This window comes from Pseudophryne corroboree, chromosome 6 (assembly GCF_028390025.1).
Source record: "Pseudophryne corroboree isolate aPseCor3 chromosome 6, aPseCor3.hap2, whole genome shotgun sequence".
NCBI lineage: Eukaryota > Metazoa > Chordata > Amphibia > Anura > Myobatrachidae > Pseudophryne > Pseudophryne corroboree.
The window spans coordinates 55,164,290-55,176,749 of NC_086449.1; the positions used below are offsets into that span (position 1 = coordinate 55,164,290).

At 42.4% G+C, this 12,460-nt stretch overlaps 1 pseudogene; it reads right to left on the minus strand.

Annotated features, from left to right (window-relative positions):
* Positions 1 to 235: 235 nt before the first annotated feature.
* LOC134936107 (zinc finger protein 850-like) overlaps positions 236 to 12,460 on the minus strand; it is an 85,141-nt pseudogene continuing 72,916 nt past the window's right edge.

Below are 12,460 nucleotides of genomic sequence, written 5' to 3' on the forward strand. Positions count from 1 at the left end.
ATGATCACACACAGCAGGGTCCTCTTATCTGTACTTGTGTGCACTCATCCATAGTGTGCTGCTGCTGTTAGGGTAAAAGTTGTTAGTAATCTTTCTATAGTTAAACCCATTTCTTTAATTAGAGTGTCTGGTGTCAGTAATGATTCTGTTAATGCTGTAATGGTATGGAAAACAGCACATCCAATAAATATAGGTAGTGCCTACAAGATGCAGACAATCCAAGGTTCACAGTAAAATAACATTTAATACACCAAAATCATAATTTAGGGATAAATTCACACATGGTTAACTTGCATTTGGAACTTAGCACAATATTCATGATAAATACAATATGCCGTGAGTGAGAAGAAAAGAAATACCACAGTGAATAGATATTTCAAACAAGAAACCCTGTATTGCAGACAACAATGTTAGTTTCAATATTTGCAAAACTTCCCAAAAGATATTGCTACTAGTCATATTCCCAAAATAGATATTGGCTCCATTGAATTCATACAGTTGTGATAAGTTATATTACTTATGATACACAAGCTGCATTCAGGCCCTCAGAGTGACTCTGCATGTGATTACTGAGTGTTTTCTTTCTAGTAAAACACTTGCTGCATTCAGAACATGTAAATGGTTTCTCTCCTGTGTGAATCCTCTGATGTAGAACAAGATGTGACTTCTGGTAAAAACACTTGCTACATTCAGAACAGGGAAATGGTTTCTCTCCTGTGTGACTCCTGATGTATAACAAGATGTGACTTCCGGGAAAAACACTTGCTGCATTCAGAACATGGAAATGGTTTCTCTCCTCTGTGATTCCTCTGATGTGTAATAAGAAGTGACTTAATGGAAAAACACTTGCTACATTCAGAACATTCAAATGGTGTCTCTCCTGTGTGAACTCTCTGATGATTAACAAGATGGGACTTCCGGGAAAAACATTTCCTACATTCAGAACATGTAAATGGTTTTTCTCCTGTGTGACTCCTCTGATGTAACATAAGAAGTGACTTCTGGGAAAAACACTTGCTGCACTCAGAACATTTAAATGCTTTTTCTCCTGTGTGACTGCTCTGATGTATAATAAGAATTGACTTCCGGGAAAAACATTTGCTGCATTCAGAACATGTAAATGGTTTTTCTCCTGTGTGACTCCTCTGATGTATAATAAGAAGTGACTTAATGGAAAAACACTTGTTGCACTCAGAACATGTAAATGGTTTCTCTCCTCTGTGACTCCTCTGGTGTGTAATAAGAACTGACTTCTGGTAAAAACCCTTCCTACATTCAGAACATTCAAATGGTTTCTCTCCTGTGTGACTCCTCTGATGTATAACAAGATGTGACTTCTGGGAAAAACATTTGCTACACTCAGAACATTCAAATAGTTTCTCTCCTCTGTGACTCATCTGATGTGTAATAGGAAATGACTTTTGGTAAAAACCCTTCCTACATTCAGAACATTCAAATGGTTTCTCTCCTGTGTGACTCCTCTGATGTATAACAAGATGTGACTTCCGGGAAAAACACTTGCTGCATTCAGAACATTTAAATGGTTTCTCTCCTGTGTGAACTCTCTGATGCATAACAAGATATGACTTCTGGGAAAAACACTTGCTACATTCAGAACATGTAAATGGTTTTTCTCCTGTGTGACTACTCTGATGTAACATAAGATGTGACTTCCGGAAAAAACACTTGCTGCACTCAGAACATTTAAATGGTTTTTCTCCTGTGTGACTCCTTTGATGTTTATTAAGATGTGATCTATGGGAAAAACACTTGCTACATTCAGAACACTCAAATGGTTTCTCTCCTGTGTGAACTCTCTGATGCATAACAAGATATGACTTCTGGGAAAAACACTTGCTACATTCAGAACATGTAAATGGTTATTCTCCTGTGTGACTACTCTGATGCATAACAAGATATGACTTCTGGGAAAAACACTTGCTGCATTCAGAACATGTAAATGGTTTCTCTCCTGTGTGAATCCTCTGATGTAGAACAAGATGTGACTTCTGGTAAAAACACTTGCTACATTCAGAACAGGGAAATGGTTTCTCTCCTGTGTGACTCATCTGATGTATAACAAGATGTGACTTCCGGGAAAAACACTTGCTGCATTCAGAACATGGAAATGGTTTCTCTCCTCTGTGATTCCTCTGATGTGTAATAAGAAGTGACTTAATGGAAAAACACTTGCTACATTCAGAACACTCAAATGGTTTCTCTCCTGTGTGAACTCTCTGATGCATAACAAGATATGACTTCTGGGAAAAACACTTGCTGCATTCAGAACATGTAAATGGTTTCTCTCCTGTGTGAATCCTCTGATGTAGAACAAGATGTGACTTCTGGTAAAAACACTTGCTACATTCAGAACAGGGAAATGGTTTCTCTCCTGTGTGACTCATCTGATGTATAACAAGATGTGACTTCCGGGAAAAACACTTGCTGCATTCAGAACATTTAAATGGTTTCTCTCCTATGTGAACTCTCTGATGCATAACAAGATATGACTTCTGGGAAAAACACTTGCTACATTCAGAACATGTAAATGGTTTTTCTCCTGTGTGACTACTCTGATGCATAACAAGATATGACTTCTGGGAAAAACACTTGCTGCATTCAGAACATGTAAATGGTTTCTCTCCTGTGTGACTCCTTTGATGTCTATTAAGATGTGATCTATTGGAAAAACACTTGTTGCACTCAGAACATGTAAATGGTTTCTCTCCTGTGTGACTCCTCTGATGTATAACAAGATGTGACTTCCTGGAAAAACACTTGCTGCATTCAGAACATGGAAATGGTTTCTCTCCTCTGTGATTCCTCTGATGTGTAATAAGAAGTGACTTAATGGAAAAACACTTGCTACATTCAGAACACTCAAATGGTTTCTCTCCTGTGTGAACTCTCTGATGCATAACAAGATATGACTTCTGGGAAAAACACTTGCTACATTCAGAACATGTAAATGTTTTTTCTCCTGTGTGACTACTCTGATGCATAACAAGATATGACTTCTGGGAAAAACACTTGCTGCATTCAGAACATGTAAATGGTTTCACTCCTGTGTGAATCCTCTGATGTAGAACAAGATGTGACTTCCGGGAAAAACACTTGCTACATTCAGAACATTTAAATGGTTTCTCTCCTGTGTGAACTCTCTGATGCATAACAAGATATGACTTCTGGGAAAAACACTTGCTACATTCAGAACATGTAAATGGTTTTTCTCCTGTGTGACTACTCTGATGTAACATAAGAAGTGACTTCCGGAAAAAACACTTGCTGCACTCAGAACATTTAAATGGTTTTTCTCCTGTGTGACTCCTTTGATGTCTATTAAGATGTGATCTATGGGAAAAACACTTGTTGCACTCAGAACATGTAAATGGTTTCTCCTTCTGTGTGACTCCTCTGATGTATAACAAGATGTGATTTAAATGAAAAGCTTTTGTCACACTCAGAACACAGATGTGGTCTCTCTCCTGTGAGACTCATCATGTATTAGATATATACTTCTATCCAGAAAATGAAAATAGTTTTTTTGAACCCTCCAGAGGCTTAAGAAGAAATTATATATTTAGTTGGCTCGATCAGGAAACAAGGAGCCTTTCCACGTAGTCTCTTTCCGCAGCCTTTTCTTCTATTCTTAGTGGGACTCCAGCTCCTTAAGTTACCTCTAAAAAATAAATAAAACAAATTGTTATTTAATAGCCTGAAGATCACCCTTGTAAATCAGTTGTAGTGTTATATTGTATAAGGAACATGATGTATCGTTATGTATGTTGCCTAATTGCTGGGCTCCCATTTCCAGTCAGATGTGCAGTACAGAGACCACTTTCCTCCTGCCACAGATACAATATATATTATTTATTTTTTATTATTATTATCAGTTTCTTATATAGTGCAGTAAATGCCGTTGCGCTTTACAATTAGAAATAAGAATGATATAACAAAACTAAGTAATAAACAGTCATAGAGGTAGGAAGGCCCTGCTCGCAAGCTTACAATCTATAGGTATATAGGCATGGATACACAAGGATGGGTGCTGTCTATTGCATAGTTGTCCACAAGATTGCAAATATTCTTGGTGAGCTGTATGATATGGTCATACAGCACTGTTGAACCAGGGTCGGGAGGAAGGGCAAGTGAAGACATGTGAAGACATGTGTGGACTGTGCAGAGTGGATGCAATTTGACAGGAAAGTTTATGAAAGATGAGGGCGGTTCTGGAATTTGATACTGAAGAGGTAAGTTTTCAGTGAACGCTTGAAGGTTTGGATCCTAGGGGAGAGTCTTACTGCGCATGGTAGGGCATTCCACAGAGTGGGTGCAACCCAAAAAAAGTCCTGCAATCGTGAGTGGGAGCGAGTAATGAATGTGGATGAGTGATGCAGATTTTGTGAAGAGCGAAGAGGTTGGGTTGGGAGATATTGTGAGATGAGAAGAGATGTAGTTTGGTTAATGGCTTTGTATGTGAGCAAAAGTATTCTATATTGAATACGGCAGAATACAGGTAACCAATGGAGGGACTGACAGACTAGATCTGCAGATGATGAACATCTAGCAAGGAAGATTAGCCTCGCAGTTGCATTTAAAATGGATTGTAGTGGTGAGAGTCTCATTTTGGGAAGACCAGTTAGGAGACTATTGCAATAATCAATGCAGGAGACAATGAGAGCATGGATTAGAGAGTTTTAGCGGTGTCTTGTGTAAGGTATGGTCGTATCTTGGATATGTTTTTTTTAGATGCATGTAACATGATTTTGAGAAAGATTGAATGTGGGAAATAATAGACAGATCAGAGTCAAGAATGACACCAAGGCAGTCAGCTTGTGGGGTAGGGTTGATTGTTGAGTTTTCAACAGTGATAGAGATATCAGGTTGGTACCTATTATTGGCCGGTGGAAATATAATTAACTCTGTTTTTGAAATATTAAGTTTGAGGTGGTGAGATGTCATCCAAGATAAAATGGCAGAAATACATTCAGTGACACGGCCCAATACAGATAGAGACAAATCAGGGGAGGATAGGTAGATGTGAGTATCATCTGTGTACAAATGATACTGAAATCCAAAAGAGCTGATTATTTTACCAAGAGATGAGGTATAGAGAGAGAAAAGCAGATTACCTAAGACTGAGCATTGTGGTACTCCAACTGAAAGAGCCAGTGAAGGGGAGGTAGATTCAGAGAAGCTAACACTGAAGGAGCGATTAGATAGGTAGGATAGGAACCAAGAAAGGGCTGTGTCTTTAAGACCTAGGGATTGTAGTGTCTGTATGAGAAGAGAGTGGTCAACAGTGTCAAAGGCAGCAGATAGATCTAGAAGAATAAGAAGTGAGTAATGGCCTTTAGACTTTGTAGTGACCAAATCATTAACCACTTTAGTCAGTGCTGTGGAGTCAGTGGAGTGTTGGGAATAGAAGCCTGACTGAAGTGGGTCCAATAAGTTGTGTGAGTTAAGAAAGTGTGTGATTCGAGTGTAGGCAAGTCTCTCAAGTAGCTTAGAGAGACAAGGGAGCTGAGACATAAGGCGGTAGTTTGAGAGTGAGTTAGGGTCAGAATTTTGTTTTTTTTAAATGGGAGTAATCACTGTATGCTTGAACAGCGAAGTAAAAATATATAAAAATAAAATAAAATTATAATAAAAATGGTGTCATCAAATTGCAATGAAATGACAGTTAGGCAGTATCCAGTTAGCTGCAGTATACCAATAACTTATCACAAATGCAATAATTTGGTATGCTATTAGCGTCGATAAGTTACTATTGATAAATCTCCATAGGGTTTATCGTGGATTTCTCTTCACCATCTTTGAGCTGGTGGTAAGCAGTGCAAAATCCATATTAAAAATGTTGGGATTTGCTTCTGAACCCCTGGGACACACCCCTGAATGACTAATGAGGGACTTAGAAGAAGTTAATTATTTTTATTAGCCAATCATGACATGTCATTTTTGGGGTAAAAAAATGCTAAGTTATGGAAACTGGGGTACAAGGTATGGGGCAGGTATATTGGGGTGCTTAATGAGTAGGACAAGTGTTTTTAGGCTTGCAGGTGGGAGTAATCTGTCTGTTTACACTTTTTTGTTAAAGTACCATAAAATGACCCAAATATATACTTATACCCATTTTTATGTACCCCAAATTTAATGAGAGCGCTTATTTTTCTGGAAAAAATTTGCTTTATATAATTTTCCACATTTTTTTTTTAAATACTTTATTGAGATGATCACAGCACAGTACATTGACCATACAGTGCCAGGATCACAAAATCAAATAACATTGTAATTAATTAAATGCCTCAAAATACACATTTGAATGAGTGATCCATTTTTGGAAAATTGAACAGTGAGGAAATTGTCCTCAAATATAACGGTATAGTAAAACCAGTAGGATAAACAAAGAAAAGGAAAGAAAAGATGAGAAAGAGGGAAATAGCAAGGGGAGGATTGGGATGGAAGCCAGGCCGGGAAATTAATGGAAGCAACCCTCATGGCCCGCACGAGAAAAACATACACATTGGCGAAAACAGAAAACAATAAAATAAGTTGGCCCCCAAAGGGAAAAAATAGGAATTTAATACCTACTGGTAATTCCTTTTCTCGCAGTCCGTAGTGGATACTGGAAACTGTAATTTAGTACTGTGGGGTATAGATCGGGTCCACTGGAGCCTGGCACTTTAAAAAACCTTTAGGTTGTGTGTGCTGGCTCCATCCCTCTATGCCCCTCCTACCAGACTCAGTCTAGGAAATCTGTGCCCAAGGAGACATACCACGAGAGAAGAAACAGACAACAGCAGTGAGGCAACAAGTCGACACACAACCAGATTCAACAAAGGAGCGCTAACCCGGGACAGAGGATAGCCAAATCCATAACAACAAGGATAGCAAAGCAAACCCAACATGTCAAAGGGACCGCAACAGTGGTCCAACAAAAACACATATTCAGTAAGCAGAAATCGAAGCACAGAGGTGGGCGCCCAGTATCCACTACAGACTATGAGAAAAGGAATTACCGGTAGGTATTAAATTCCTATTTTCTCTAACATCCTAGTGTATACTGGGAACTGTACTTTAGTACCGTGGGGAAGTCCCAAAGCTCCCAAAATGGGTGGGAGAGTGCTGAGAGCCCTGCAAAACCGCCTGACTAAACTGAAGTTCATCCTTGGCCAAGGTATCGAATTTAACAAACGTGTTCGAGCCAGACCAAGTAGCAGCTTGGCACAACTGTATGGCCAAGACCCAGTCACCCAGAAAAAACCGACCGACCTCGTTGAGTGGGCCTGAATCAACGTTGGCAAAGGCAGAGCCACCAAAGTATAGGCCTGTTAAATAGTCAACCTGAGCCAGCGAGCAATAGATTGCCTTGAAGCCAGGCAACCAATCTTGGTGGCATCATAAAGAACAAACAGCAAGTCAGATTTCCTATGACGAGCAATCCTTTTGACATAAATCTACAGAGCCCTCACCTTATCCAAGGACTCTGGGCCAACAGAAGAGTCAGCCAACACCGGGACCACAATTGGCTGATTAACGTGAAAAGCTGACACCACTTTAGGCAGAAACTGAGGCCGGGTCCCGAGTTCAGTCCGGTCTTCATGAAAAATCAAATATGGACTGTATATTGTAGAGTCAATTCACAAGCTGTATTCGCAGCAGGTGATAGTCAAGGTTCCCCTCCTTCAACAAGGAAGGGGTTACTATTCCACAATGTTTGTGGTACCGAAACCGGTGAGACCCATTTTAAATTTGAAATCCTTGAACACGTATATAAAAAGATTCAAGTTCAAGATGGAATCGCTCAGGGCGGTTATTTCAAGCCTGGAGGAAGGGGATTACATGGTATCACTGGACATCAAGGATGCTTACCTCCATGTCCCCATTTACCCTCCTCACCAGGTGTACCTCAGATTTGTGGTACAGGACTGTCATTACCAATTCCAGACGTTGCCGTTTGGTCTGTCCACGGCACCGAGGGTATTTACCAAAGTAATGGCCGAAATGATGATGCTAGTTCGAAAGAAAGGAGTCATAATTATCCCGAACTTGGACGATCTCCTGATAAAGGCGAGGTCCAAAGAGCAGTTGCTAGTCAGCATAGCACTATCTCAGGAAGTGCTGCATCAGCACGGCTGGATTCTGAATATCCCAAAGTCACAGCTGATTCCTGCGACGCGTCTGCTGTTCTTGGGCATGATTCTGGACACAGAACAGAAGAAAATCTTTCTCCCGGAGGAGAAGGCCCAGGAATTATCTCTGGCCAGGGACCTCCGGAAACCAAAGCAGGTGTCGGTGCATCACTGCACGCGAGTCCTGGGAAAGATGGTAGCTTCTTACGAAGCAATTCCCTTCAGCAGGTTCCATGCAAGGATCTTCCAGTGGGATCTGTTGGACAAGTGGTCCGGATCGCATCTCCAGATGCATCGGTTGATCACCCTGTCCCCGAGGGCCAGGGTATCTCTGCTGTGGTGGCTGCAGAGTGCTCATCTGCTCGAAGGCCGCAGATTCGGCATAAAGGACTGGGTCCTGGTGACCACGGATGCAAGCCTCCGAGGTTGGGGGGCAGTCACCCAGGGAAGAAACTTCCAGGGACAGTAGTCGAGTTAGGAAACTTCCCTACACATAAATATTCTGGAACTAAGGGCCATTTACAACACCCTAAGTCAAGCAGAATCCCTGCTTCACAACCAACCGGTTCTGATCCAGTCAGACAACATCACAGCGGTCGCCCATGTAAACCGCCAGGGCGGCACAAGAAGCAGGGTGGCAATGGCAGAAGCCACAAGGATTCTTCGATGGGCGGAGAATCGAGTGATGGCACTGTCAGCAGTGTTCATTCCGGGAGTGGACAACTGGGAAGCAGACTTCCTCAGCAGGCACGACCTCCACCCGGGAGAGTGGGGACTTCATCCAGAAGTTTTCCAGCTGATTGTAAACCGTTGGGAACGGCCACAGGTGGACATGATGGCGTCCCGCCTCAACAAAAAGCTAAAAAGATATTGTGCCAGGTCAAGGGACCCTCAGGCAATAGCTGTGGACGCTCTAGTGACACCATGGGTGTACCAGTCGGTTTATGTGTTCCCTCCTCTTCCGCTCATACCCAAGGTACTGAGAATAATAAGAAGGAGAAGGTAAGAACTATACTCATTGTTCCGGATTGGCCAAGAAGAGCTTGGTACCCAGAACTTCAAGAAATGATCTCAGAGGACCCATGGCCTCTGCCGCTCAGACAGGACCTGCTGCAGCAGGGGCCCTGTCTGTTCCAAGACTTACCGCAGCTGCGTTTGACGGCATGGCGGTTGAACACCGGATCCTAAAGGAAAAGGGCATTCCGGAGGAAGTCATTCCTACGCTGATTAAAGCTAGGAAGGATGTGACCGCAAAACATGATCACCGTATATGGCAAAAATATGTTGCTTGGTGTGAGGCCAGGAAGGCCCCAACAAAGGAGTTTCAACTGGGTCGATTTCTGCACTTCCTACAGTCAGGAGTGACTATGGGCCTAAAATTGGGTTCCATTAAGGTCCAGATTTCGGCTCTGTCGATTTTCTTCCAAAAAGAACTGGCTTCACTGCCTGAAGTTCAGACATTTGTTAAGGGTGTGCTGCACATTCAGCCCCTTTTGTGCCTCCAGTGGCACCTTGGGATCTCAACGTGGTGTTGGATTTCCTAAAATCGCTTTGGTTTGAGCCACTTAAGACCGTGGAGCTAAAATATCTCATGTGGAAAGTGGTCATGCTATTGGCTTCGGCCAGGCGCGTGTCAGAATTGGCGGCTTTGTCATGTAAAAGCCCCTATCTGATTTTCCATATGGATAGGGCGGAATTGAGGACTCGTCCCCAATTTCTTCCTAAGGTGGTGTCAGCGTTTTATGTAAACCAACCTATTGTGGTGCCTGCGGCTACTTGGGACTTGGAGGATTCCAAGTTGCGGGACGTAGTCAAGGCATTGAAAATTTATGTTTCCAGGACGACTGGAGTCAGGAAAACTGACTCGCTATTTATCCTGTATGCACTCAACAAGCTGGGTACTCCTGCTTCAAAGCAGACTATTGCTCGATGGATCTGTAGCACGATTCAACTTGCACATTCTGCGGCTGGATTGCCGCATCCTAAATCTGTAAAAGCCCATTCCACGAGGAAGGTGGGCTCTTCTTGGGCGCCTGCCCGAGGGGTCTCGGCTTTACGACTTTGCCGGGCTGCTACTTGGTCGGGTTCAAACACATTTGCAAAATTCTACAAGTTTGATACCCTGGCTGAGGAGGACCTTGAGTTTGCTCATTCGGTGCTGCAGAGTCATCCGCACTCTCCCGCCCGTTTGGGAGCTTTGGTATAATCCCCATAATCCTTACGGAGTCCCAGCATCCACTAGGACGTCAGAGAAAATAAGAATTTACTCACCGGTAATTATATTTCTCGTAGTCCGTAGTGGATGCTGGGAGCCCGTCCCAAGTGTGGACTCTCTGCAATACATGTATATAGTTATTGCTTAACTAAAAGGTTATTGTTTGAGCCATCTGTTAATGGGGCTCATTCTTGTGTTCATACTGTTAACTGGGTATAGTTATCACAAGTTGTACGGTGTGATTGGTGTGGCTGGTATGAGTCTTACCCTGGATTCCAAATCCTTTCCTTGTAATGCCAGCTCTTCCGGGCACAGTTTCCCTAACTGAGGTCTGGAGGAGGGGCATAGAGGGAGGAGCCAGTGCACACCAGATAGAACCTAATCTTTCTCTAGAGTGCCCAGTCTCCTGCGGAGCCCGTCTATCCCCATGGTCCTTACGGAGTACCCAGCATCCACTACGGACTACGAGAAATAGAATTACGGGTGAGTAAATTCTTGGCCCTCATTCCGAGTTGATCGCTTGCAAGGCGATTTTAGCAGAGTTGCTCACGCTAAGCCGCCGCCTACTGGGAGTGTATCTTAGCATCTTAAAATTGCGACCGATGTATTCGCAATATTGCGATTACAAACTACTTAGCAGTTTCTGAGTAGCTTCAAACTTACTCGGCATCTGCGATCAGTTCAGTGCTTGTCGTTCCTGGTTTGACGTCACAAACACACCCAGCGTTCGCTCAGACACTCCCCCGTTTCTCCGGCCACTCCTGCGTTTTTTCCATAAACGGTAGCGTTTTCAACCACACGCCCATAAAACGCTGTATTTCCGCCCAGTAACACCCATTTCCTGTCAATCACACTACAATCGCCGGAGCGAAGAAAAAGCCGTGAGTAAAAATCCTATCTTCATAGCAAAATTACTTGGCGCAGTCGCAGTGCGAACATTGCGCATGCGTACTAAGCAGAAAAACGCTGCGATGCGAAGAAATTTACCGAGCGAACAACTCGGAATGAGGGCCCTTATTTTTTCTAAAAGAGACTCAGACATGCACACAGATATACAGTCAAAATTAGAAAAAAAAACTTGATGTGCTACTTTTTACACAAATATACAAGTGTGACTTTTCACATTATGAGAGTCTTATCTTTATGAGACTGAGTTTACTGTACTTCTTCCTGGGCCTCCCTATTGCTTTATTAGGCATCCTCCCCCAACCCCACCCATGTGAGACTTGTGATTTCATGGATTGGGTGTATTGCTTAGTAAATTAGAGTATGACCCATTCATTTATATACAGTAGTGTTCTGGCTGTATTGTGTTTGTCATTTACTAAGAAGTGCACCCAGTCCGTAAAATCACAAGTCTTATGGAGGCGAGATTGGGGTGGGGGAGGCTGCCTATTAATGCAATGGGGAGGCACGGGAAGAAGTACAGTAAACTATTTTTTTTTCTAATTTTGACTGTATATCTGTGTGCATGTCTGCATCTGTACATAAAGTATCACAGAACTTGATTTGGGATAACTAGAAAAAAAAACTGAATGCTAATGTTTACACAGATATAATGCTACTTTTTATTAGTGATGTGCACCGGAAATTTGTTGTTTTGGTTTTGGGTTCGGTTCCGCGGCCGTGTTTTGGGTTCGAACGCATTTTGGCAAAACCTCACCGAAATTTTTTTGTCGGATTCGGGTGTGTTTTGGATTCGGGTGTTTTTTTCAAAAAACCCTAGAAAACAGCTTAAGTCATAGAATTTGGGGGTCATTTTGATCCCATTGTACCTCAATAACCATAATTTCCACTCATTTTCAGTCTATTCTGAACACCTCACAATATTATTTTTAGTCCTAAAATTTGCACCGAGGTAGCTGTGTGACTAAGATAAGCGACCCAAGTGGCCGACACAAATACCTGGCCCATCTAGGAGTGGCACTGCAGTGTCACGCAGGATGGCCCTTCAAAAAAATACTCCCCAAACAGCACGTCGCAAAGAAAAATGAAAGAAAAAATAGGATTTTGGTACTTACCAGGTAAATCCTTTTCTTTGAATCCATAGGGGGCACTGGAGTACTCTTGGGATATGGACGGCTTCCACAGGAAGTAGGCACTGAATAAATTA